The following is a 27,581-nucleotide window of genomic DNA, read 5'->3' on the forward strand; positions in this document are numbered from 1 at the left end:
GGTGTCAGGAGGAGTGACATCCGCTGGGATCTGTCCCTTACTGCAGGTACTAATACTCCCAACATGGAGCACACTCTGCTCCATGCTGGGAGCTGTAGTACCTGCATTAATAGACATATCGCAGCGAGTGTAACTGCTGCGATCTGTCTATTAATACAGGTACTACAGCTCCCAGCATGGAGCAGAGTGTACTCCATGTTGGGAGTGATAGTACTTGTAGTAAAGGAAAGATCACTACAGGTATCACTCCTGACACCCGCTGCGATCCTCCAGTATAATGTATGAATGCGGCGGCTGCTCTCCTATGGACCCCTGCACGGCCGTATATATACACATATTCCTATTTCTCACAGAGAGCTGTGATTGGCTGGAACCATCTGGCCAATCACAGCTCTGCGGGAAATATGAATATGTGTATATATACGTGAGTGCAGGGGACCATAGAAGAGCAGCCGCCGCATCTGTACATTATACAAGATGATCGCAAGGGACCCCTGCAATCTGTCAATTAGTACAGGTAACTACTACTCCCATCATGGAAGAGTGTGTTCCATGCTGGGAGTAGTAGTACTACCTAAAAAATGTTTTTAAAAAAAGTGAAAAACAAGCACACACTACATTTTCATTATTGTCGGCTACATTTTTAGTGCTTTACCCGCTCACATAAATTGATCCCTGTTTAAAAATGAATAAACATTTCATAATAAAAATGATACATTTCATTAGATACAATTTTTTCCATCACCACTGTATCTTTTTTATTATGATTTTTTTATGATACCCTACGAAATTTTTATAAAAAAGGTATCTCCATAATTTTTTAGGATCGCTAAAGTCCAAAAAAAGAATAAAAAGATTTACCGAATGTACCCGAATACCGAATGTATCCGAAAAATCAAACTATCTATATCCTTTTTATTATATTTGTTATCAGAATGAATTCTTCACGTTCGTTTACAGATAACGAATGCATTCGTTATTTACAGCATTATGGTCGGGAAATAACGAATGTATTCGTTACTTTGCTATTCGTATTATCGTGGCTATTCGGGAATGTTCAAAATATGTTTTCGTGTATTCGGTTCGGTCCGAATGCACGAAAACGGTAAAATTCGTTGATTTAGACATTCGTGCCGAACCGAATTGCACATGTCTAGTAAGAACTGGGCTGGTACAGCAGAGCTGAGTATGTCATCTATTTGTACTTTTATAGTAATGATATTTTGGGTATTAAGAAACTTGCAACATAAGATTTGAGGTGGTTACCAATCCCAATGGTGGCTAGTGATGACCTCTGTAATGTGTCATGGTTCATACTAGCATTGTGGATTACATTGTTACTGGAGCCCCGGCAGTTAGCAGATCCCTTTATAAGTCTAGGAAAAGAATAGGGCAACAGACTACAGTCTACTAAATAATGTTATAAAACAGGCCCGTAGAGTAATGTGAACAGAGCATAAAACCAGGATTTCTGCTTCAGGTTATAAGGCAGAAAATGATTCAGAGCTGAAACATTTTTTAACACAAACTTACCACTTACCGAAAACGGAAAGAAAACAATAATCATTCCCACACACCTCTGAGTTATTAAATAACTTTATTTTTCATTCAAATTATTTGTGCTTCATAAACCAGCAAATAAATTTACAGTGTCAGCCTCAATGAATGGAATGGAGGCGGAAATCAATTTGCAGCTGCTTCACAGCTAGAAGAAGACGGATCTACAGGAACAGTTATCACTAATGCACTGCTGCCGGTAATGGATGGGCTGCAGCCACTTATCAATCTTGCAGTTATCTGGTAACATTCCCCTGCACAGTATTCAATGGCAGAAAAGCATTAGTACGGATACAAATTACTGGGTAATGGAACGACTCGGTTTACATGGAGCAGAAAGAAATAGCTACGTATGTGATACCTTGTGTAGGGTGTAGTCAGATCAGCTTCTGACAAGTGTTCAATGCAATACTATAGTAATATGGTAAAAGTCTGTGTTAAGCATAAGAATACAGTATTTTGAGCAAATAATCGAATGTAGCAGAGCTAAATATATGTTAATTACCAAGTGCTTTTGTGCTCTGCAATGTAAAGTAATGAAGTAAGGTTGGGTATACCTACTGGACAGCATCTATAAAGCTGGGTTCACATGTGTCTAGTGTGAATTTAGCCTAAAACAGATGCTACAACTAATAACAACCTGCATCAGTTGTCATCAGTTGTTTAGCATCTGGCATTCATTATTGCTGAATGCCTGATGGGGAAACACAGCAAGATGCGTTCCCCTGCCAGTGACGGTACGGTGTGTCCAGCGGTCCAACCATCCGGCGTTCAAATTAAGACATCGGATGATTGTAAACTTTCCCATTCAAATGAATGGGATCAGATCTACCATCAGATTTGGAGGGAAACACTGCCGTGCAACGTATATATGTGAGTTAGGCATAGTGACCTCTATATTTGGTTGTATACCTCTATAATGTAGTGATCGTGGTCAGATATCAGCTATACATAGTGAAACGTCTCCAGACTTCCAGGATAACTTCTTCCAGACACAACTCATTATTGCACACAAACTCCACATTCTGCTGTTGTTCTCAATTAACCTCGTAGGGTCCATGCTCACTACGGATTTCTCCCTCAGAATAAATTCCCAGCAGAATCCACTTGAAGCAGAATACCATTGATTCTATGCAAAAGTAAACCCAATTCTGGGCAGTGAAGATCTGGTGCAGGAATTCAGCAAATTTCCTAGCAGTAAGGTTTATTTCTGGTATGTTTTGGAAAATTGCCACTGCAGTTTTTGAGCCAATGCCAGAAGTGTATTCAAAAGAAATTGGAAATATAAAGGAAGGATTTCTTCTTCCTGTTGGATCCATTTTTGACTTTGGCCACAAAACTTCAGCGATAGTATTCCAAAAAATGCCAGACAAAAACCTCTATGGAAACCTTGCCTAATAACGTGTATCTAGAGAGAAAAAAAAAAAAAAAAAAAACAGGCAGAGCTTTTCATAGGGTGGTATTTTTCAACTCTCAAGTGATTGCTTTAGATATATAAATCACTGCTCACCTTCTGTCGTTGCATACAAGACACAACATCTTATAATGGCATGAGTAATAATGATGGCGGTGCTGTCTCCTGGAGATCAGTTTGCAGGCGCTCCTTGGCCAATGTAAGCATGTGGATACCCAGATGATAGAGTTTCAAATAAACTGGCCCTGTGCTGCTAACCATCTGTAGTTTAGTCACCGAAATTAGTGGTTATGATTAACAGATATAGGTTACAATTTGTCTAAATTTCCCTATGACAAAATGTGAAGCTGTAAAGTCTGCAATGATCCCCATTAAACAACATTCATGTTCCAATAACGTTTTGTGGTTTGTTTTTTGATCTGTAAATGGCTGAAAAAATGGCCAGAATCAAGAAAATGGCTATTAAACCATACCTATCAGATCCCACAAAATAAAAACTTAACAGTTACATGTTACTCAGTACCTAATCTTGATCATGTACATGTAATTTTTATGTCTCTATCCCCCATACTTCACAATAAATAGCTTAATAAAGCTGCTCAATGTCCATTTCACTCTGTCTTGTGTGTGTGTGTGTGTGTGTGTGTGGGGGGGGGTGTGTCCCTCTCTTGTCTGCACTATCACAGTGCAGACTCAGTTTTCTCCCTCACTCTGCTTACTCACTACTCTTGGGATGAGCCTGGCTGCCCTGCCCTGTAACCTTTTCCACTCTGGTTTCATGCTGTGTACACATAAACACACACACACACATACACACAAGGAATGATGATTGGAGATTGCCTGTACTCTATCACCAAAGACAATATGGTGAGTGTATACCTTAAATCTTCCTAAATAAATGCAAAGGTTTAGTGCTAAACGCACAGTAGTTTTTTATGCATATATTTTATGTCTGTTCTATATGTTCCTATGTCATTCATGTGTGTCATCCTTTGGCTGTCCTGTATTGCTGAGACTTGTAGTTTTGAAATAGTTGGAGGTACAGTGTGTGGATAACTCTTTTTTGCAACAGTGTTGCTTTCAGCTGTGAGCCTACAGCTTTTGCAAAGCTACAACTCTCAGCATGCCCAGGCATCCTTTGACTGTCCAGACATGCTTGGAGTTGTCGTTTTGCAACAGTTGGAGGCACATGATTGGTACAACTCTGTCTTATAGCATTGTTGCTGCAGTCTGTGTTACTTCTGCATCTTTGTCCATCAGCCATCTCTTGTCCATGACCATTAAACAAGCTGATCTAATTGTGGGACTCATCAGTGTGCCAGGAGGCATGGGGACCCCTAGTGGAGTGATTTTCAAAGGCAGCTTTCTGTCAGAAAGCTGCACAGACTGAAACCTGCAGGAGAGCTTCACTGATAGCAACACCGACTGAAACATGCCCATAGCCTGAGGTCTTCTATTCATCACAGCACTATAACAATGTGAGGGCGGAAGTGGTCCACCAGCAGGCTTCAGTGAAGTCATGCCTGCTGGGAAATGCCCACTTTCTACTGCAGTGAGCAAGAAGAATGGTAAGATACACAGCTTTTTAAAGCTGCATTTTTTTAAGGGTGGGAGGAGCGTTAGGAATAGTTAGGGAACATAGCTTGAGTTAGTTTAGAACAGTCTGTTTGGTGACAGGTACTCTTTAATAAAATGTGACATTTTTTAAAGTATATTAGAAAAACTATTGTTTTGCCAAGAGGTATAACATATGTATATATATATATATATATATATATATATATATATATATATATATATATATATTATATATATATATATATATATATATATATATATATTTATTTATTTTATTTATTTTATATCTGACAGTGCCCATTTAATCTGTGTAGTCTTCGTGAAAGAGGGGGGGGGGGTTAACAAAACAGAATTTTCTGGAAAACTTCAGCCAACTGTAGCTTTAAAATAGTTGGAAATATAAGGATGAATATACTTCTGACTTTGGCTCAAAAACCACCCTTTGAAGACTAAACACACATGCAGTTCATGGTGCAGTTTGTGGTGAAGTTTTTGAAGTAAGTTATTTTGAAGAAATTAATAATTTGAAGGAAGGACTTATACTTTTCCTTCCTGCTCGATCCACTTCTGGTTTTGGCCACAAATATGTCTCATATTTGTGTGTGTTTGTAGCCTTTATATCTTTAATAAGTATTTATGCTGTCAGATTTGTACATTTAAATCATGTTAACACCCTGTTATAGCTTTTGTTCCCGTGCAGTGTGTGTCCGCCTATGTAATAACGCTCTGGCCGTCATTTACTATTGCAAACCTGACATGTTTTTTGGGGTTGTGCGCCAGATTCTGTCTCATTGTGCCAGAAATTCTGTCTGTGCCAGATTTTGTGCCAGAATTTGCCCGCAACCCGAAAAAGGGGCATGGCCGCTGGGGAAAGGGGGTGTGATCTCCGAAAAGGGGCGTGCTTCCGACATTTTACAAAAACCCGACATCTTTACTAATGTTTCCACATAAAATGTGGTGGATTTGAGCTGAGGAAAACCAGACAGATCAGAGCATGTGTAAAAAAAAAAAGCAAAATGTAGGGAAAGTGGAAAATGTAGGGAAACCTTAGTAAATACCGTGGAAAATAAATTGTAGGGAATTAAAACCTACAAAAAAACCTACACTCCACTCTTAGTAAATAAGGGCCTCTATGTCCATCCTTTACACCTTTTTTTGTGGCATTTTGTTGGTAGCACATTCCATGGACTGTAAATGTTTAACACAGATGTTTTTTAGGTAAAATTTATTTTATTTATACATTTTTAATATGAGTTTTTGTGAGCATTTTTCTTGTCCTATAGGATAGCTTATTGAAAACCCCCAGAACGAATGCCATTCCTAAAGCATGCTGTGTTTTAAATAAAATAAAAAAAAGACCTGACTGCCAAAAAATGCATTAAAAGTGAAGGAATGCCAAAAACTAAATAAATAAATAAAATAAAAATAAAAGGCTTGTAGTGCTATTTCAGTATTTTTGCAAATGCAACAAGAAATGTATTTCCTAAAAATATATGTCAAACTAGCCTTAAAGTATCCTGATACCCAGTAGGATTTGCTGTATTGAATGCATCAGAATCATTACATCAGTTTCATAAAGGAGAATGTAATAGACTCCCTTGAACGCTTGAATGTCACTGTGATTTAAGATGGGAAAACAATGGATCCAATCACATTTGTTTGAACCTGCAGACTCAACGTTCCAGACCTCTCAGGGGGGATTTTCTATATTGTGAAAAGATATAAGTGAAAACCATTAAAAGTTGAAGCAATACTTTGAAATAAGAACTATCAATCTACATGCCACAGACGTAAAATTTACGTTGGCCTCCTTTCACTTTCTGAAGGGTGTAAATGTAAATTGTATGTTAAACGTAACCCTGCAGCTCCTCCAGTCCACATTGTTAATCATGATAGGTAACCATGATTAACAACCCTGGTAACGCGTTAGGAGTCCAGCACTCACACACATATAAATGCAGCTGATCTATCTTATAACACTGGAGATTTCCACAAGGTGCCTAAGGCGACAGTGTTTCCTATAGGAACCAGAGGATCTCAGCTTTAAATGATTTAGACTGAATATAATGCAGCACAATTAGTGTACAGACTTATAATGCAGTAGTGTACAAAGGGGGTATATATATATATATATATATATATATATAGCTTCAATACGTTTATACATCACTAAATAATATACAGCCAGGGTAAGGATCTAAGCAATTTTGTCAAAGGCAAAATTGTAATGGCTAAATGACTGGATATTGAGTGCAAAATGCTTGAAGGTAGAGATGAGTAAATCAGCCATTGATTTGATTCTGATTTGGCTGTGCTAATAACTGGCAAGGCACAGAGCAAAGACAGGAGGCCCTGCCACATGACATACTGGGCATTGAGGTGTATACTGTATGCCTCTCTGCTCAGTGAGTCCGATGCAGAGCATCCTGGCAAGAAAATACATAATTGCTACAAACCTCTGGGTGACCAGGCCAAGGGCCCTGTGGTGTACTGTATGTCCCACTGCTCCTGTCGGTAGTTTCTATGGGCTCTATGTTATTGACATAGGTTGCCATGAAAACTACATACAGGAGCAGGGAATTATTGGAATTCTATAGAAAATACTAAGCCTCAAGGGGGATAACACATTCAGGAGACTAGGTGCTTTGTGCCCAGCCCAGGAAATGTAACAGGCCCCATAATGTAAGCAGGTCATATAATGTAAGCCTCCCCACTCAGCAAGTACAGGAGCAGGGATTCCTACCTTTGGGCATGAGTCCCTACTCCTGTAATAACCGGCCTGAATCAAATCACAAACCTCATGCAGGGCCACCATCAGGGGGGTACAACCCATACTCCTGTAAGAGACCCAGAGCTTCAGGGAGGCCCGGCCAGCCCTGTCCTTTTTTTTTTTTTTTTTTTTTGCTTGTCAGTGAGTGACTGTGTGTTACTCACTGACCGCTTGGGACCTGTCACTTTACACTGCATGCTGACTGATTGACTAACTACATACACTCAGCCAATTACTCAGAATGCAGCAGCACGCCTCTGCCACACATACCTCCGGGGCCGGCGGCTACTGCCTCTTAAAATCTGCAGTGGCCGGCGGGAGGTCAAACCACTACCCTCCTCTCTCCTCCCCGCCCTATCGCCCGCCCACTCACCGGTAAAAAAAAAAAAAGCGCAGTTCACACAGCTGCTCCTGCCTGACTTTCTACTGCCACCGGCGCAACTCTGAAAAGTATGCATGTGCATATACAGTTCAAAGCAGGCCATGACCACTGCCCCGACGCAGGCACCGATGACGTCACTCATGGGCGCCTGTCCTGTGGAGAAGATAGGACGTGACCCGGCTGTTGAAGATTGCTGCGTGGGATATGGTGTGTTTCTTTTTTTGTATGCGGGGGCAGGGGAGGTGGGGGTGTATGTATAGGAACCACACACATCATATTACACCAGTATGCCTCCAGCTGTTGCAAAACTACAACTCCCAGCATGCCCAAAGGCTGTCAGGGCATGCTGGGAGTTGCAGTTTTGAAACAGCTGGAGGCATGCTGATTGGGAAACACTGTCCTAGCTTATTCAGCATACACATCATGTTAAACCAGTGTTTCCCAACCAGTGTGCCTCCAGCTGTTGGAAAACTACAAACTACAACTCCCAGCATGTCTTGACAGCCTTTGGGCATGCTGGGAGTTGTCGTTTTGCAACAGCTGGAGGCACACTGATTAGGAAACACTGTTCTAGTGCATTCAGTATTTCACAAAGAGCAGTGTTTCCCAACCAGGGTGAATCCAGCTGTATCAATACTACAACTCCCAGCATGCCCGGACAGCGTTTGGCTGTCCGGGCATGCTGGGAGTTGTAGTTTTGCAAGAACTGGAGACACCCTAGTTGAGAAACACTGTATTACCCATGCTACTTTCTGAGAGTTTTATTCCACCACCTGCTGCCTACCTACCTACCTGAGTGTATGGCCACCTACGTATCTACCTAACTGTCTTACTGTCTTCCTACCTAACTACCTACCTACAGGGCAACCTAGTACACTAACTGGCTACCTACCTACCTGGCAACCTAGCTACCTACCTACATGTCTTTATACCTACCTGGCAATCTATCTACCTACCTGACTATACCTACCTGTTTTCATACCTGACTACCTACCTGGCTATCTTTCTAACAAACTACCTGCCAACCTAGCTACCTACCTATTTAGCTACCTGGCTATCTTTCTACCAAACTACCTGCCAACCTAGCAACCTACCTATTTGGCTACCTGGCTATTTATCTACCTAACTACCTGGCAATCTAACTGCATACCTATCTGACTGTCTTCCTTCCTACCTACCTACCTAACTGGCTAGCTACCTAACAAACTACCCAGGGACATTTTTTGCATTGAAGCCTTGTGGTTTCAAGCTACGCCCCTGGAGAGCAATATGAGGGGGGTAATATAGAAAGGTGGAGCATTATGAGAAGCATAATATACAATAGGGACAAAATGAGAGGGGATAATTTACAATGGGGCAATATGAGGGGATAATATACAATTGGGGGCAATATGAGGGGGATAATATACAACGGGGGGCAATATGAGATGGATAATATACAATGGGGGCAATGTGAGGGGCATAATATACTATGAGGCAATGTTTGGGCCTGCTGGGGGTAATGTTTCTGGCATAATACCCTATAGGGGTAATGTTTGGGCCTGCTAATCTACAGGGACAATGTTGTGGTCTAATACTATACAGCTGCACAGAGGGATCTAATACTATCTGGGGCAGTGTAATACATATAGGGCTTTTGTATAGAGTTGAGGATTTTGCTGTAGCGAGGAGCCTAAAATGTTTGTCTGGCAGATTCGGTTAAGACGAGTTGTGATCTGGAGAAATCTTCATGATGACCCAGGACAAATGGGGAAGAAAGAGAAAAGTGAATGACAATGATTAAAGAAGATGCCCCCAGGAGTATGTAACTATAATGACTTATATGGTCGGCAGCACCTGTGTACAGCCGGTATCTATTTCTGTATGGTCACTGTATGGGGGATATTGGTATTTGTATAGTGGTTTTTATTCAATAACAATATAGGAGTATTAGTCAGTGCTAATAGTCAGTGTAATGGTAGTGGCCATGGTGTGGCGGAATTATCTGTCACTTGTATTGTGGTGTTATTAGTGATACTGGTCTGTGTATAGGGACTTTTATTTCCTTTACAGTATTCACTGCAAAATGAATATGGAGTAGTGATATTATTTTATGTTTCTAAGATAAAATCTAGCGTGTGCCACAGTGAGGAGGAAAAAAAAAGGGGGGGGGGGGGTGACTACAAGCTGTGTAAGGGGCCCCAAAATTTCTGATGGCAGTCCTGATCACATGATCTGTGTGTATTATTCAATTATTTATTTATGTTTTAAGTACAGCATCTCAATTTTCATAGTTGTTGTGGTATTAAGAACAGAAGCCATGATGACATTGTTACTTTTTATAGACTTCAGAACTTGCATTATTATTTATTGCTTTGTATCATATATTGAGATTAATATTGTTTCTATGGTACTGATAAGGCATTTCTCTAATATAATTTAATTAAGTGCTATAGCAGCAATTTCTTTATATTCATTTACTTCACAAAATTCTACTGCTTCTGTCAGCTGAATCCAGATGCTTTTGGCAGGTACTATGCAAATCAATAGGATTGATTTCTGGTGCAAAAGTTTATGGCGAGTGAGAACACATACTTATTCTCATAAACAAAGCAATTAGTGTAATAAACAATAGCACTGTAATCAGTTTTATACCATACAAGGGAAGGTCCATCAAAGATAAAGCGTCACTGGAACAGATAACAACAACAACTTCTGTTGAAATCTGCTTTATCATATCATAAAAGCTCTGTTGGAAAATAATGTAGCCCTTTTATCTAGAGCAAGCCCCCCTTATGTGTGGCTCCCCAGCTGTTGCAAACCTACAATGTCCATTATGCCCTGATAACTTGTGGTTTTCAGGCAATTTGGAAGAACCTGGCTGAAGAGGGGGATAGGCAACAAGTGGCAGAAATTGAACCAGATCAGCACGTCCATGGAGGAGTCAACACTATTTCTTAGCCTTGTTGTGGTGGATTCTCATTCTGCAAGATGCTGAACCAGTGAGTCGTAAAAGACAAATACTGGCCCTGACCACAGCTACTATCCCAAGTATCTCCTGTGGGATGCACTATGCAAAGATGGGATGACTTATTTGGCAAAATATTGGCGACTTGGTATGGGCCACCAGGCTGTTCACACTCCAATAGTTATATAAAGGCTGTGGAGCCAACAAGATGGCACCATAGTGCCTGCACTGCCAACAATTTGACCATGTGTGAATTAAGCCTCACTCCTTTAGGGTGACTAGGAGAATAGTGTTGTCTGTATGACATAGATTCCTCAATAGATAACTGACAGGATAGAGGAGGAAAACATGACACTGATGAGGACAAGACAGAGAATGTACTGCCTGTGGAGGAGATAAGACAGATAAGAGGGATTTGAAGGAGAGATAGCAAGGAAAAGTTTTCTTCACATTGTGGCCATCTTGACTGTCCCACAGGGTTTTTTGATGCTGCTCCATGTAGAGACGTAGTTCCTATACTCAGACCCTGGCCACAGCTTACTTTCTGTTTGCAGAGATGGCACTGTGCTATGTTTTCTGCATCTGTTAAGGTATAAAAGAATTTCCACATGGCAAAATACAAGATGGATACACCCCCTCCTGACTATCCTCCTCTGCAAGGTTTTTTTCTCAAACCTAAAAATGTTGCAGTGTCACCTGCTTTTGTGCTCATCATACCAGCAGGCCTATGTCTTGTATGTTTTAAAGATGTTTTGGTCATACTTCTGGTCTGCTGTTAATCACTGACAGTACCACAACCCTCTTGCTCTGAACATGTGACCTTCCTAAACTATATCACCATCATTAAACCCTCCCTCATCATCTCCAACACTACTCTCAGCATGAACATCTGGGGGGAGATTTATCAAAGTTGTCTATGTCCCGCATCAATATAGACCAAACTACAGAGGGTTAGTCTGGTCTATTGTGCACCGAATTTATCAAATGGCGCACAGCTCTTGATAAATTCTGTGCACAGACTGCATGATCTATGCTTTAGTCTATATTTAAACCTGCTCCAACATGGTCTGACATTTCGGCGTACTTTCAGCCTATGCGACTTGTCGCTGAAAAGTCGCACTTGATAAATTCAGCACCAATGCATTTTTCAATGCATTTCAGTCTAAAATAGACTTGCATGCATCATGTTCTAAAAATCCTCTAGAGCAAAAGTCGCAGAAAAGTCGCACAGATTTAGACTGGGACTTTCTGTGCGACAAATTTAGACAAGAAAAACCACTCTAAATCCTTTGATAAATCTCCCCCCTGATGTCTGATCATGGGCTCTTTGCTGCTCCTCAGCACATCCACCATGGTGCTTTACAATCTCACCACCACACTTACCACCACCAGTCCCATTAGTAGTATCACTGCTTCCACATCCCACTAGTAGATCACTGCTTCCACATCCACTACCTCTGCAACATTTTTCAAAAACTGACTGACCTCACACATTTTATGATTAAGACTAATGCAATCTTTTTATGAGGTTTGGGAAGGAGCAAAGAAAGAGATGATGGAACAGACTATCTAGAAAGGCCACTTCCACGGCTCCAGTAAAGACAAGGAATTTATCTAAACGTCATATTGTAGGTGAACTAGCTAACCAGTCCACAATTATCCTCCAAAATATCACAACCCCTGGAAAAATTTCAAAATGTTTGCATTCTGCTGCTGCTAGTACTACTGCCATCAGGCACCGGGCTGCTGCATGCTACCATGCTGCCTGGGAAAATAAAATGTGCCAACAGTGTGAGTACTGCCACCAACATGCTTACTACCATTTTTCTCCAAAAATAAGACAACCCCTGAAAATAAGACTTATTGTTCCTTTTGCATTCTGGCTCAATATACCCCCCCCCCCCCCTACACACACACACATATTCTAGTGAGTTGCACGGGTCAAGAGGCGTGCAATGTGAGGCACAGACACACAGGGGTGCCTGAGGGGGGGGGGGTAATGTCTGGTAAAGGAGGGGATGTGAGGTGAGGGGGGGATGCTCATGAGCCCAACTGGATTCTCTACACTCCCCCCTCCCCCACCAGCCTCACCCCTGGTCTGTGCAAGTGGATTCAATCCACTGGCACAGGGATGATGCTGAGGGGGAGGGGGGAGAGAGACTAAATAATCCACTGTACACTGTGGATTCTTCTTCATGGAAAAATAAGACATCCTTGGAAAATAAGACCTAGCGCATCTTTGGGAGCCAAAATTAGTATAAGACACTGGAGTTTATTTACTAAGAGTGGAGTGTAGTTTTCTTTGTGGGTTTTGATTTCTGACAGGAATTTTCCCAAGGTATTTACTAAGGTTTCCCTACATTTTGCACTTTTCCCTATGTTTTGCTTTTTTTTTTTGCAACTGTTCTGATCTGTTGGGTTTTCCTCAGTTCAAATCCACCACATTGTCTGTGGAAACCTTAGTAAATATGTTGGGATTTCTCAAAACTGTCGGGGACACACCCCTTTTGTCGGGACCAAGCCTACTTTCTCCCATGACCACACCCCTTTCCGTGTTTTTCTTGTAAAATGGAGGGTTTTGTGTTTTTTGGTCGCAAATTGTGTCGCATGGAACGTGTGACACAATTTGGGTGCAAAACCCAACAAAAAAAAGTTGGGATCACGTTAGTAAATAACCCCCATAAACTTATTTTTGGGGAAACAGGGTAGCAAATGAAATGGTAGGGGTGTTTTTTTTTTCTCTACCCTGTCTGACTATTCCTTTACCAGACATTTTTTTTTTATCTTAAAAAGATTTTGAGGTGACTAAAAAATTGAAGGAGAAACTGCCAGTTAACTTTCACTCTTACAGCTTGAAACTTTGTTTTTTGATAAACACAGCTAGAAATTCCCTGTTTTTACTTAAACTCAGTATATACAGGCAGTAGACAAATTTGATTCTCACGGCTACGAATGCTATGTTTTGTTAAATCCAACTGGAGATTCTCCATTTACACATTTACATTCTCCATGTACACAGAAAGTACAGGTAACAAGGTGTAAATGTTCTAGTCAAATTTCCCTCTCACAGCTAGAAATGCTGTTTTTTGTTAAACTTAGCTACAAAAATACTCTGAAAATACAGGTAAAATGCAGGTCAGCCCACTGCACAATGCTTTGCTAAAATTGCTTTGTATTGTGGCATAACCGCTTTGCATGGTTTCCTTAGTACAGTTACACTGCTAGGATTTGTAGTGCAGCAGAATCACTGGACACAGTCATGCAAGTCAGCCCAGGTAACTGCACAATGCTTGGCTCAGATTGCTTTGTGTTGAAGTGTGGTAGCTTTCTATAGGCACCTTAGTGTACTCACCCTGCTCGGATTTGTAATGCAGCAGAATCACTGGATACAGTAATGAAGGCCAGCCCAGGCAATTGCACAATGCTTTGCTCAAATTGTTTTCTTATGTAGTGTGATAGTTTCTATTGCTGGGCTCTGTAGTTCCACAGTGAGTTCTGTGTGTTCTCAGTGGTCAACTGGTCTGTCCAAGATGGTGGCCACAAAGCAGTGCATATGGTTTTATTACTCCTTCTAAACCCACCCCATGTTGCCTAATGATTGGCCTGAGAGCTATATGCAAGCAATGATTGGCTAACCTGCACTCATGTGATCTTGCTGAAAGCTGCAAAGTATTCTGGGCTACCCTAATCTCAGTGCTCCTACTTTCTATGCATCCTATGAATTTATGTGCCAAAATGTGTTCCCCATTCTTTCTTGCATAATAATGCCATTGCCAGTCTCACACAAAGGAAATCTGACTAAGTTCCTAATTTTTTAAAGAAGTACTCCGGTGAAAAACTTTTTTTTTCTTTTAATTAACTGGAGCCAGAAAGTTAAACAGATTTGTAAATGACTTATATAAAAAATCTTAATCCTTCCAGTACTTATTATCTGCTGAATACTACAGAGGAAATGATTTTCTTTTTGGAACACAGAGCTCTCTGCTGACATCCTGACCACAGTGCTCTCTGCTGACATCTCTGTCCATTTTAAGAACGCTCTACAGTAGGAGAAAATTCCCATAGGAAACCTTTCCTGCTCTGGACAGTTCCTAAAATGGACAGAGATGTCAGGAGAGAGCACTGTGCTCGTGATGTCAGCAGAGAGCACTGTGTTCCAAAAAGAAAATAATTTCCTCTGTAGTATTCAGTAACTAATAAGTACTGGAAGGATTAAGATTTTTTTCATAGAAAAAATTTACAAATATTTTTAACTTTCTGGCACCAGTTGATTAAAGAAAAAAGTTTTCCACCAGAGTACCCCTTTAACCCCTTAACCCCTTAAGGACTCAGGGTTTTTCCGTTTTTGCACTTTCGTTTTTTCCTCCTTACCTTTTAAAAATCATAACCCTTTCAATTTTCCACCTAAAAATCCATATTATGGCTTATTTTTTGCGTCACCAATTCTACTTTGCAGTGACATTAGTCATTTTACCCAAAAATGCACGGCGAAACAGAAAAAAAAATAATTGTGCGACAAAATCGAAAAAAAAACGCCATTTTGTAACTTTTGGGGGCTTTCGTTTCTACGCAGTGCATATTTCGGTAAAAATTACACCTTATCTTTATTCTGTAGGTCCATACGGTTAAAATGATACCCTACTTATATAGGTTTGATTTTGTCGCACTTCTGGAAAAAATCATAACTACATGCAGGAAAATTGATATGTTTAAAAATTTCATCTTCCGACCCCTATAACTTTTTTATTTTTCCACGTACAGGGCGGTATGAGGACTCATTTTTTGCGCCGTGATCTGAAGTTTTTATCGGTATGATTTTTGTTTTGATCGGACTTTTTGATCACTTTTTATTCATTTTTTAATGATATAAAAAGTGACCAAAATACGCTTTTTTGGACTTTGGAATTTTTTTGCGCATACGCCATTGACTGTACGGCTTAATTAATGATATATTTTTATAGTTCGGACATTTACGCACGCGGCGATACCACATATGTTTATTTTTTATTTTTTTTACACTGTTTTATTTTTTTTATGGGAAAAGGGGGGTGATTCAAACTTTTATTAAGGAAGGGGTTAAATGACCTTTATTAACACTTTTTTTTTACATTTTTTTTGCAGTGTTATAGGTCCCATAGGGACCTATAACACTGCACACACTGATCTCTAATGCTGATCACTGGCGTGCATTAACACGCCTGTGATCAGCATTATCGGCGCTTGACTGCTCCTGCCTGGATCTCAGGCACGGAGCAGTCATTCGTCGATCGGACACCGGGGAGGCAGGTAAGAGCCCTCCCGGTGTCCGATCAGCTGTTCGGGACGCCGCGATTTCACCGCGGCGGTCCCGAACAGCCCGACTGAGCAGCCGGGTCACTTTCACTTTCACTTTAGAAGCGGCGGTCAGCTTTGACCGCCGCTTCTAAAGGGTTAATACCGCACATCGCCGCGATCGGCGATGTGTGGTATTAGCCGCGGGTCCCGGCCGTTGATTAGCGCCGGGACCGACGCGATATGATGCGGGATCGCGGCGCGATCCCGCTTCATATCGCGGGAGCCGGCGCAGGACGTAAATATACGTCCTGCGTCGTTAAGGGGTTAAGGACCCAGCCCATTTTTACCTTAAGGACCCGACAATTTTTTGCACATCTGACCACTGTCACTTTAAGCATTAATAACTCTGGGATGCTTTTACTTATCATTCTGATTCCAAGATAGTTTTTTTGTGACATATTCTACTTTTATGTTAATGGTAAAATGTTGTCGATATTTGCATAATTTTGATGAACATTTTTTTAATTGATTAACATATACAATATGTATACTTTATATTTGCATCATAAAATTGACATGTCTTTACTTTTGGAAGACATCAGAGGGCTTCAAAGTTCAGCATTAATTTTCAAATTTTTCACATTTTTAAAATCTAAATTTTTCAGGTACCAGTTCAGTTTTGAAGTGGATTTGAGGGGCCTTCGTATTAGAAATTCCCCATAATTGACCCTATTATAAAAATTGCACCCCTCACAGTATTCAAAATGACATTCAGTAAGTGTGTTAACCTTTTAGGTGTTTCACAGGAATAGCAGCAAAGTGAAGGAGAAATTCAAAATCTTCATTTTTTACACTCACATGTTCTTCTAGACCCAGTTTTTGAATTTTTACAATGGGTGAAAGAAGAGAAATCCCCCTAAAATGTTCAACCCAATTTCTCTCGAGTAAGGGGAGGAGGAGCAATGGGATTTTGGAGAGTAAGTTATGCTGAAATGGTTTTTGGGGGGCATGTCACATTTAGGAAGTCTCTATGGTACCAGAACAGCATAAAAAAAACACATGGCATTCTATTTTGGAAACTACACACCTCAGGGAACGTAACAAGGGGTTCAGAGAGCCTTAACACCCCACCGGTATTTGACAACTTTTCGTTAAAGTTGGATGTGTAAATGAATTTATTTTCCACTAAAATGCAGTTTTTTCTCCAAATTTTACATTTTTACAAGGGGTAATAGGAGAAAATGTACCCCCAAAATTTGTAATCACATCTCTCCTGAGTATGGAAATACTCAATGTGTGGATATCAAGTGCACTGCTGGCACACTACAATGCTCAGAAGAGAAGGAGTCACATTTGGCTTTTGGAAAGCAAATTTTGCTGGAATGGTTTTTGGGGGGCATGTCACATTTAGGAAGCCCCTATGGTGCTAGAACAGCAGAAAAAAAAACAAAAAACACCTGGCATACTATTTTGGAAGAAACACCCCTCAAGGAACATAACAAGTGGTACAGTGAGCCTTAACACCCCACAGGTGTTTGACGACTTTTCGTCAAAGTTGGATGTGTTAATGAAAAAAAAAAAGTTTTCAATAAAATGCATTTTTTCCCCCAAATTTTACATTTTTACAAGGGATATCAGGAGAAAATGCCCCCCCCCTCCGAGTATGGAAATACCCCATATGTGGATGTTGAGTGCTCTGCTGGCGCACTACAATGCTCAGAAGGGAAGGAGTGACATTGATATTTTGGGGAGAGAATTTGGTTGGAATAGAAGTCAGGGGCCTTGTGCGTTAACCCACCCGTGGTGCCAAAACAGTGGAACCCCCCACATATGACCCCATTTTGGAAACGATACCCCTCACAGAATTTGATGAAGGGGTGTAGTGAGCATTTACACCCCGCTGGCGTTTGACAGGTCTTTGGAACAGTGGGCTGAGCAAATGAAAAATAACATTTTTCATTTTCACGGACCACTGTTCCAAAAATCTGTCAGACACCTTTGGTGCATAAATGCTCACTTTACACCTTGTTGCATTACGTGAGGGGTGTCGTTTCCAAAATGGGCTCACATGTGAAGGGAGGGGGGGTCCATTGTTCTGGCACTATTGGAGCTTTGTAAACACACTTGGACTTCAATTCCGAACAAATTCTCTCGCCAAAAGCCCAATGGCGTTCCTTGAGCATTGTAGTTCATATGGGGTATGTTCTTACTCAGAAGAAATGTGCTTTCAAATTTTGGGGGGCTTTCTTTCCTATTTTCCCTTGTGAAAAGAAAAATTTTGGGTAATTCCAGCATTTTAGTTACATTTTTTTTTTTCGTTTTCCTATCCAACTTTAACGAAAATTTGTCAAACACCTGTGGGGTGTTAAGGCTCACTATACCCCTTGTCACACATTGTGAGGGGTGTAGTTTCCAAGATGGGGGTCACATGTGGGTATTTTTTTTTTTTGCATTTATGTCAGAACCACTGTAAAATCACCAATTTAGGCCTCAAATGTACATAATGCGCTCTCACTCCTGGGCCTTGTTGTGCGCCCGCAGAGCATTTTACACCCACATATGGGGTATTTCCATACTCAGGAGAAATTGCGTTCCTCAAATTTTTTTCCTTTTACCTCCAGCATGTTAGTAGAAATGTTTTACCACCAGCATGTTAGTAGAAATGTTTTTATTTTTTTTACACTAACAGGCTGGTGTAGACCCCAACTTTTCCTTTTCATAAGGGGTAAAAGGAGAAAAAGCTCCCCAAAATTTGTAACACAATTTCTCCAGAGTACGGAAATACCCCATATGTGGCCCTAAACTGATTCCTTAAATACGACAGGGCTCCAAAGTGAGAGAGCACCACGCGCATTTGAGGACTAAATTAGGGATTGCATAGGGGTGGACATATGGGTATTCTATGCCAGTGATTCACAAACAGGGTGCCTCCAGCTGTTGCTAAATTCCCAGCATGCCTGGACAGTCAGTGGCTGTCTGGAAATGCTGGAAGTTGTTGTTTTGCAACAGCTGGAGGCTCTGTTTTAGAAACACTGCCGTACAATACTTTTTAAATACTTGCAAAAGAAAGTTGCAACAGCACTCTAGGTAAAAAAAAATGGAGGCTCTTAGCGAACTTTTTGATCAAAATGTTTCCCCCCCATCCACCACGCGGAGGACCCTAACATTATAACTCACCTCTGCTGTGCATATAGCCTCTGACTGTGTGAGATGTTGGATCAGCCATTGACTAAACCACCTCCAGTCTGAGCGGGGTGGGGTGCACGGCTAAAGAGGGTGCCACACTCCCCAACTTACAAAGTAAAAACAAAAGGAAAAATAGCCAGCACAACAACCTAATACACAGGTACCTGCTGCTTTGGCAAATACAAAATGTACAAAAAAGAAAGTTGCAACAGCACTCTAGGTGAAAAAATGGAGGCTCTTAGCGCACTTTTTGATCAAAATGTGTCCCCCCCATCCACCACGCGGAGAAGGCCTCATATCGGATCGGACCCTAACATGATAACTCACCTCTGCTGTGCATATGGCCTCTGACTGTGTGACATGTTGGATCAGCCATTGACTAAACCACCTCAAGTCTGAGAGGGGTGGGGTGCATGGCTAAAGAGGGTGCCACACCCCCCAACTTACAAAGTAAAAACAAAAGGAAAAATAGCCAGCAGAACAACCTAATACACAGGTGCCCGCTGCTTTGGCAAATACAAAATGTACAAAAAAGAAAGTTGCAACAGCACTCTAGGTGAAAAAATGGAGGCTCTTAGCGCACTTTTTGATCAAGTTGATATGTAGTGTTTTACCCTTTATTATGTTATAGTGTAGTGTTTTTAGGGTACGTTCACACTGGCGGGGGTTTACAGTCAGTTTCCCGCTTGGAGTTTGCACTGCGGCAGAAAATTTGCCGCAGTTAAGACTTGAAGCAGGAAACTCACTGTAAACCCGACCGTGTGAATGTACCCTGTACATTCACATGGGGGACAAACCTCCAGCTGTTTCAAAACTACATGGTGGGCCATTTATATGGATACACCTTAATAAAATGGGAATGGTTGGTGATATTAACTTCCTGTTTGGGGCACATTAGTATATGTGAGGGGGGAAACTTTTCAAGATGGGGGGTGACCATGGCGGCCATTTTGAAGTTGGCCCGAGAGAAATGGGGTTAAACATTTTGGTGTCTTTTTCTCCTTACCTCTTGTAAAAATGAAAATGAAAAAAATGGATCTACAAGAACATGATAGTGTAAAAATAAATGAAGATTTTGAATTTTCTTCTCCACTTTGCTGCTATTCCTGTGAAACACCTAAAGAGTTAACAAACTTTCTGAAAGTTGTTTTGAATACTTTGTGTGGTGCAGTTTTCATAATGGGGTCATTTATGGGGGATTTCTAACATAAAGATGCTCAAATTCACTTTAAAACTGAACTGGTCCCTTAAAAATTCAGATTTTGACATTTTCATAAAAGATTAAAAAATTGCTGCTAAACTTGGAAGCCCTCTAATGTCTTCAAAAACAAATGCAAACATAAAGACGACATATTGTACATGTGAATCAATATACAATGCATATGGCATGTTCATTTTCCTTACAAGCAGAGAGCTTCAAAGTTAGAAAAATTTTCAAATTTTTCATGAAATTTTTGAATTTTTCACCAAGAAATTATGCAAGTATCGATGAAAATTTACCACTAACATAAAAGTAGAATATGTCAGGAAAAAACATTCTCAGAATCAAAGTCATAAGTAAAAGCATCCCAGAGTTATTAATGCTTAAAGTGACAGTGGTCAGATTTGCAAAAAATGGTCTGGTCCTTATAGGGGTACTCCGGTGGAAAACTTTTTTCAACTGGTGCCAGAAAGTTAAACAGATTTGTAAATTACTTCTATTAAAAAATATTAATCCTTCGAGTACTTATTAGCTGATGAATACTAGGAAATTATTTTCTTTTGGAACACAGAACTCTCTTCTGACATCACGAGCACAGTGCTCTCTGCTGACATATCTGTCCATTTTAAGAACTGTCCAGTGTAGGAGAAAATCCCCATAGCAAACATATGCTGCTCTGGTCAGTTCCTAAAATGGACAGAGATGTCAGCAGAGGGCACTGTGCTTGTGATGTCAGCAGAGAGCACTGTGCTCATGATTCAGCATAGAGCACTGTGTTCCAAAAAGAAAATAATTTCCTCTCTAGTATTCAACAGCTAATAAGTACTGGAAGGATTTAGATTTTTTAATAGAAGTAATTTTCAAATCTGTTTGAAGTGAAGAAGCATTAAAAAGCTATAGAGAAAAATGTAAAATATGTAAAAAAAAAACAGAGAACAGAAAGACTAATTGCCAAAGAGAGTAAAACTAACCCCAAAATGTTTTTTTTTAACTATATAAATAGCAAAAAGGTTATAAATGAAAGTGTTGGCCCTTTAAAAAATTATGAAGAGGAAATAATAGATGGGGATCAGGAAAAAGCAAATATGTTAAACAAATTATTTTCCACTGTATTCACCGAGGAAAATGAAATGCCAGGTGAAATACAGCAAGATAAGGAAAAAACCCCTGTACAGGTCATCTGTCTAACCCAGGAAGAATTAAAGTGCCACCTACAAAAAATCTAAATAGACAAATCGCCAGGTCCAGATGGAATTCACCCCCATGTTCTAAAGGAATTAAGTAATGTAATAGACATACCCCTATTTTAAATATTCAGGAACTCTATAGTGACAGGGAATGTTACCCAGGACTGGCGCATGGCAATTGTGGAGCCAATATTTAAAAAGGGGTCAAAAGGTGACCCCAGGAATTATAGACCTGTTAGTTTAAACTCCGTTGTATGTAAATTGTTTGAGGGTTTTCTAAGGGATGCTATTTTGGAGTAACTTGATAAAAATAAATGCATGACTCCATATAAGCATGGCTTTATGAGGGATCAGTCCTGTCAAACTAACCTGATCAGCTTTTATGAGGAGGTGAGCTCCAGACTGGACCAGGGCCAATCGCTGGATGTCGTATATCTGGATTTTTCCAAAGCATTTGATACAGTGCCACATAGAAGGTTGGTGCATAAAATAAGAATGCTTGGACTGGGGTAAATAACTGGCTCAGTGACAGGTGGGTATGTAACTGGCTCAGTGATAGGAAACAGAGGGTGGTTATTAATGGTACTTATTCTGATTGGGTGACTGTTACTAGTGGGGTACCACAGGGGTCAGTCTTGAGTCCTATTCTATTTAATATATTAATTAATGACCTTGTAGAGGGGTTGAATAATAAAATAGCAATATTTGCAGATGATACTAAACTCTGTAAAGCGGTAAACACTATAAAGGACAGTGCACTGTTACAAATGGATCTGGATAGGTTGGAGATTTGGACTGGAAAGTGGCAGAGGAGGTTCAACACTGATAAATGTAAGGTACTGCACATGGGGAGGAAAAATCCGGGCCGGAATTATGCATTAAATGGGAGCACGCTTGGGATGACTGACGTGGAAAAGGACTTAGGAGTCTTAGTTAGCAAATTTAGCTGTAATGACCAGTGTTGGGCAGCTGCTGCCAAGACAAATAAAATCATGGGGTGCATCAATAGGGGCATAGATGCCCACGACAAGGAAATAATTCTACCACTGTACAAATCACTAGTCAGATCACACATAGAATACTGTATACAGTACTGGGCACCAGTGTACATGAAAGATATAGTGGAGCTGGAAAGGGTTCAAAGACGGGGACCAGAGAAATACGGGGAATGGAAGGACTACAGTACCCAGAAAGATTATCAGAATTAGGGTTATTTAGTTTAGAAAAAAAAAAGAATGCTTAGGGGAGACCTAATAACTATTTATAACTATATCATGGGACCTTACAGAGATCTCCCATTATCTATTTATATCCAGGACTGTATAACAAGTGGGCATCCTCTACATCTAGAGGAAAGAAGGATTCACCAGTGCAGATGGGGATTCTTTACTGTAAGAGCAGTGATACTGTGGAATTCTCTGCCAGAGGAGGTGGTCATGGTGAACTCTGTAAAATAATTTAAAAGGGGTCTGGATGCATTTTTGGAGAATAATAACATTACAGGTTATGGATTCTTGTTCTATATGGACAGAAGGTTGTTCCAGGCATCTATTCTGACTGCCATATTTGGATTCGGAAATAAATTTTTACCTCTAGTATGAGTGCTTTTTGCCTTCCTCTGGATCAACTCAGTAGGGACTCATTAGGGTTATAGATTGAACTTGATGGACTCTGGTCTTTTTTCGACCTTATGAACTATGTCATTATGTTAAAATGGTCTTTGGAATATATATAAGAAATTGTATAACTTTTATTAGGTGGGTTACACTTGGCATATAACAATGTATAGGTGGGTGGTGCATGTCAAAGTTATATTCACGTGATTACCAGGATCCTAGTAAAACATTGTCTAGAGCATTGCACTACCTCTGCCAGCTGGCCTTCTTCCCATGGTGCATCCTGGTGACATCTCTGGTCCATCACCTGTCCACAGGTAAGGGACATGCATATAATATACTCAGCTTTCTTCTGACATCACGAGCACAGTGCTCTCTGCTGACATATCTGTCCATTTTAAGAACTGTCCAGTGTAGGAGAAAATCCCCATAGCAAACATATGCTGCTCTGGTCAGTTCCTAAAATGGACAGAGATGTCAGCAGAGGGCACTGTGCTTGTGATGTCAGCAGAGAGCACTGTGCTCATGATTCAGCATAGAGCACTGTGTTCCAAAAAGAAAATAATTTCCTCTCTAGTATTCAACAGCTAATAAGTACTGGAAGGATTTAGATTTTTTAATAGAAGTAATTTTCAAATCTGTTTGAAGTGAAGAAGCATTAAAAAGCTATAGAGAAAAATGTAAAATATGTAAAAAAAAAACAGAGAACAGAAAGACTAATTGCCAAAGAGAGTAAAACTAACCCCAAAATGTTTTTTTTTAACTATATAAATAGCAAAAAGGTTATAAATGAAAGTGTTGGCCCTTTAAAAAATTATGAAGAGGAAATAATAGATGGGGATCAGGAAAAAGCAAATATGTTAAACAAATTATTTTCCACTGTATTCACCGAGGAAAATGAAATGCCAGGTGAAATACAGCAAGATAAGGAAAAAACCCCTGTACAGGTCATCTGTCTAACCCAGGAAGAATTAAAGTGCCACCTACAAAAAATCTAAATAGACAAATCGCCAGGTCCAGATGGAATTCACCCCCATGTTCTAAAGGAATTAAGTAATGTAATAGACATACCCCTATTTTAAATATTCAGGAACTCTATAGTGACAGGGAATGTTACCCAGGACTGGCGCATGGCAATTGTGGAGCCAATATTTAAAAAGGGGTCAAAAGGTGACCCCAGGAATTATAGACCTGTTAGTTTAAACTCCGTTGTATGTAAATTGTTTGAGGGTTTTCTAAGGGATGCTATTTTGGAGTAACTTGATAAAAATAAATGCATGACTCCATATAAGCATGGCTTTATGAGGGATCAGTCCTGTCAAACTAACCTGATCAGCTTTTATGAGGAGGTGAGCTCCAGACTGGACCAGGGCCAATCGCTGGACATCTCTGGTCCATCACCTGTCCACAGGTAAGGGACATGCATATAATATACTCAGCTTTCTTATGTTGCTCCAATGTCTATTTCTGATGCTCACATACACAGTATAGGAACATTGGGCGGTAGACATGGGACTGTTTGTCCTTTCTTGGACCTTTTTTGGCAGGTACTCATCAATAGATACCAGGAGCACCAAACAAGATCTGCAGTTTAAGAAATGTTCTGATACAGTTATCTATCCAGTAGAATTCAGCTCTTGTAATAGTTGCTCAAATCCTTATGCTTCTGTTTTATTCTGCTTCAAAAACATCAATTACTGACTGTTCACATGTTATCTGATACTATATATCCTACTGGTGATATAAAGCCTATAATTTCGGGTCCGCATACAAATAGTTATCTACAATTTCCTCTCTGCTACTGCACATCTGTACATGGAAAGACATTCAGGCTGATTAAAAAGTAAGAGCAGGAAAGAGATTCACACTTTGTGCTGCGAACAGTACAGGCTTGGAAATGCCCTAGTTCTTTTGACAATTTTTCACATTTCTTGTACACCTTAATAATGACACAAGCTAATGTACTAATGTAAAATATATTGGTGATATATTTATACAAAAAATCTTCAAAATCTGTAAAATCTGAGCATTATAAAATATAAAACCAGACTATTAACGTAATCGTATCCAGAGCCTGGCTAATGAAAGCCGCCACGCCAAAGGCATCTACAAGCAGCTATTAAAATGTGTGCAAAATTATGATTGGAGTTCTGCAATAGGGTTGAAGCTAGATTAAAATTGGACATTTAATGACTGACAATATCCTGAAAAATATTTAATTTGCATAAAATGGTCACCTTCAAATCGTCAACATCCCTTGTCTATGAGCACTGAATGGAAATTGCGACATTGTCTTCCCTCCTGCCTAATGAAAGAAACAATTTAAAGTTATGTGACTTTGCCTGTTATTAATTTCTTTCAAGTCATTTCATTGCTTATGTCACCTGCAAGTCCGTAGGCATTATCTGCTCTTCCCTGCAGGTAAAAGTTATGCAATTCGTTCTAAATGGCTTCTTCAACTATTAAGGATACAATAGAAAGTAATGATTAGTATCATTCCTGGTGCTTGCAGCTATTCACATTTAAGGACGATTGGATTCTTCTCACTTGTGTATAATTCAACATTGTAAAATTCTAAAACTCTCTATTGAAGCCTCTAGAGAAAGGATAATCAATTCCATGCATTAATATTATATAGGAGTATGATGGCGTAATATAAAACTCTTAGGCTAAAATTCCAAATCTGCAACAAGGTCCCCGAAAATATCATGTACCATTTGTAATATTGATGTCATTTTATGTGGTAGAGAAGAATTTGGGTCCTCATGGGTACGGGTATAGCCATTGGGGATGAATGAATCAAATCTGATCCAAATTTTATCCAAATTTGTTTTGAATTTCAGGAAAAATTTGCTTCACAACTAATTTGAATATCACCGCAATTCAGTTGCACAAATCGCTTCATTAAATTTCATTTAGTGCGGTCAAGGCTCCAGGGCATCTAAGATGGCAGCTCAACATTTCAGGACATGGGACAAGGAACGCTGGGAACATGGGTAGGCAGAATTATCCTGAATCACATGCAGAATGCAGCCTATAAGCAGCCAGCCACCCATATGATGTCACAGCCCTATATAATCGTCAGCCATCTTGCGGCCAGTAACATCAGCGTTCTATTGCAGAACGAGGGACAGAGAGCAGTGTGTGTTGCACAGAAAAGTATTTTTACAGCAGTGATTTTCCTCAAGCCCCAATCCAGCCTAGAAGCACTGATAGGGAAGGGAGAGAGATTGAGAGGGAAAGTGCAATTTTGGGTGTAGTACACAGAGACTGTGTGCTGCAAAACTGGTGTGTACAATAACTGAAAAGCTAATAGTAGCCAGCCAGTTAGGATGAGCAGAGCACTAAAAGCCAAAATCACCTGCTATTAGTGCCTGCCTAATACAGGTTGCATAGTGGAGCGTGTTGTCCTCTCTTAAGTGTAACCTGTGCGTACATAGGTGATGTACCATTTTGTTCCTGTTAAAGTCTTAAGGGCCTTGTTACTGTGAAAGGCCAGCTGAAAGTACACACCTGATGCTATTGTAAACAAACACTGTTTTAAGTATAGTGGAGCGTATTGTACTCCCCTTATAAGTGCATACCATGTACATATATCTGCGTGGTGTACCATTTTGTTCCTGTTATAATCCTAAGGGCCTAGTTACTGTGAAAGGCCAGCCAAAAGTATACACCTGCTGATATTGTAGACAAATACTGTTTTAAGCATAGTGGTGCGTATTGTACTCACCTCATAAATGGTATGTACATCTAAGTGGTGTATCATTTTGTTCCTGTTAAAGTCTTAAGGGCCTAGTTATTGTAAAAGGCCAGCCAAAAGTACACACCTGCTGCTGTTGTAGACAGATACTGTTTTAAGCGTAGTGGAGCACATTGTACTCCCCTCATGAGTGCATACCACATACGTACATCTATGTGGTGTACCATTTTGTTCCTGTTAAAGTCTTAAGGGCCTCGTTACTGTGAAAGGCCAACCAAAAGTACACACCTGCTGCTGTTGTAGACAAATACTGTTTTAAGCGTAGTGGAGCATATTGTACTCCCCTCATATACGCAATAACTATGTCAGACAGAGAAGTGCCAGGACACGCACAGAGGAGTGGCAGAGGCCTAAATTCATCAAGCGCAGGCAGAGGTCACAGCAGACTAGGGCCAAGTGGAAGCAGGAGTCGCAGAGAGAGGCCTGAGCACTTGGTATCAACTAGCGGTTGTGTCTCAACTCATCTGCCGCCATCGATTGGTTAACATAGTCATCCACTTCATCACAAGAGACATCTGACAGCCCCAGTCAACAGTCGGTGGGTTTCTCAGACTTAACCCTCAGTTGGCATGGCCCAGGAGCAGTCCCTGTCCTCCCATTGCCTCTGTCCTATACTATTCCCTCCCCCACAGAAGTATTGTATGCTGTGGGTTCAGCTCCACTATTCCCTGATGCCGATCTACTAGAGGACAGTCAGCAGCTGCTGCCC

Source organism: Hyla sarda, chromosome 2 (genome assembly GCF_029499605.1).
Source record: "Hyla sarda isolate aHylSar1 chromosome 2, aHylSar1.hap1, whole genome shotgun sequence".
NCBI lineage: Eukaryota > Metazoa > Chordata > Amphibia > Anura > Hylidae > Hyla > Hyla sarda.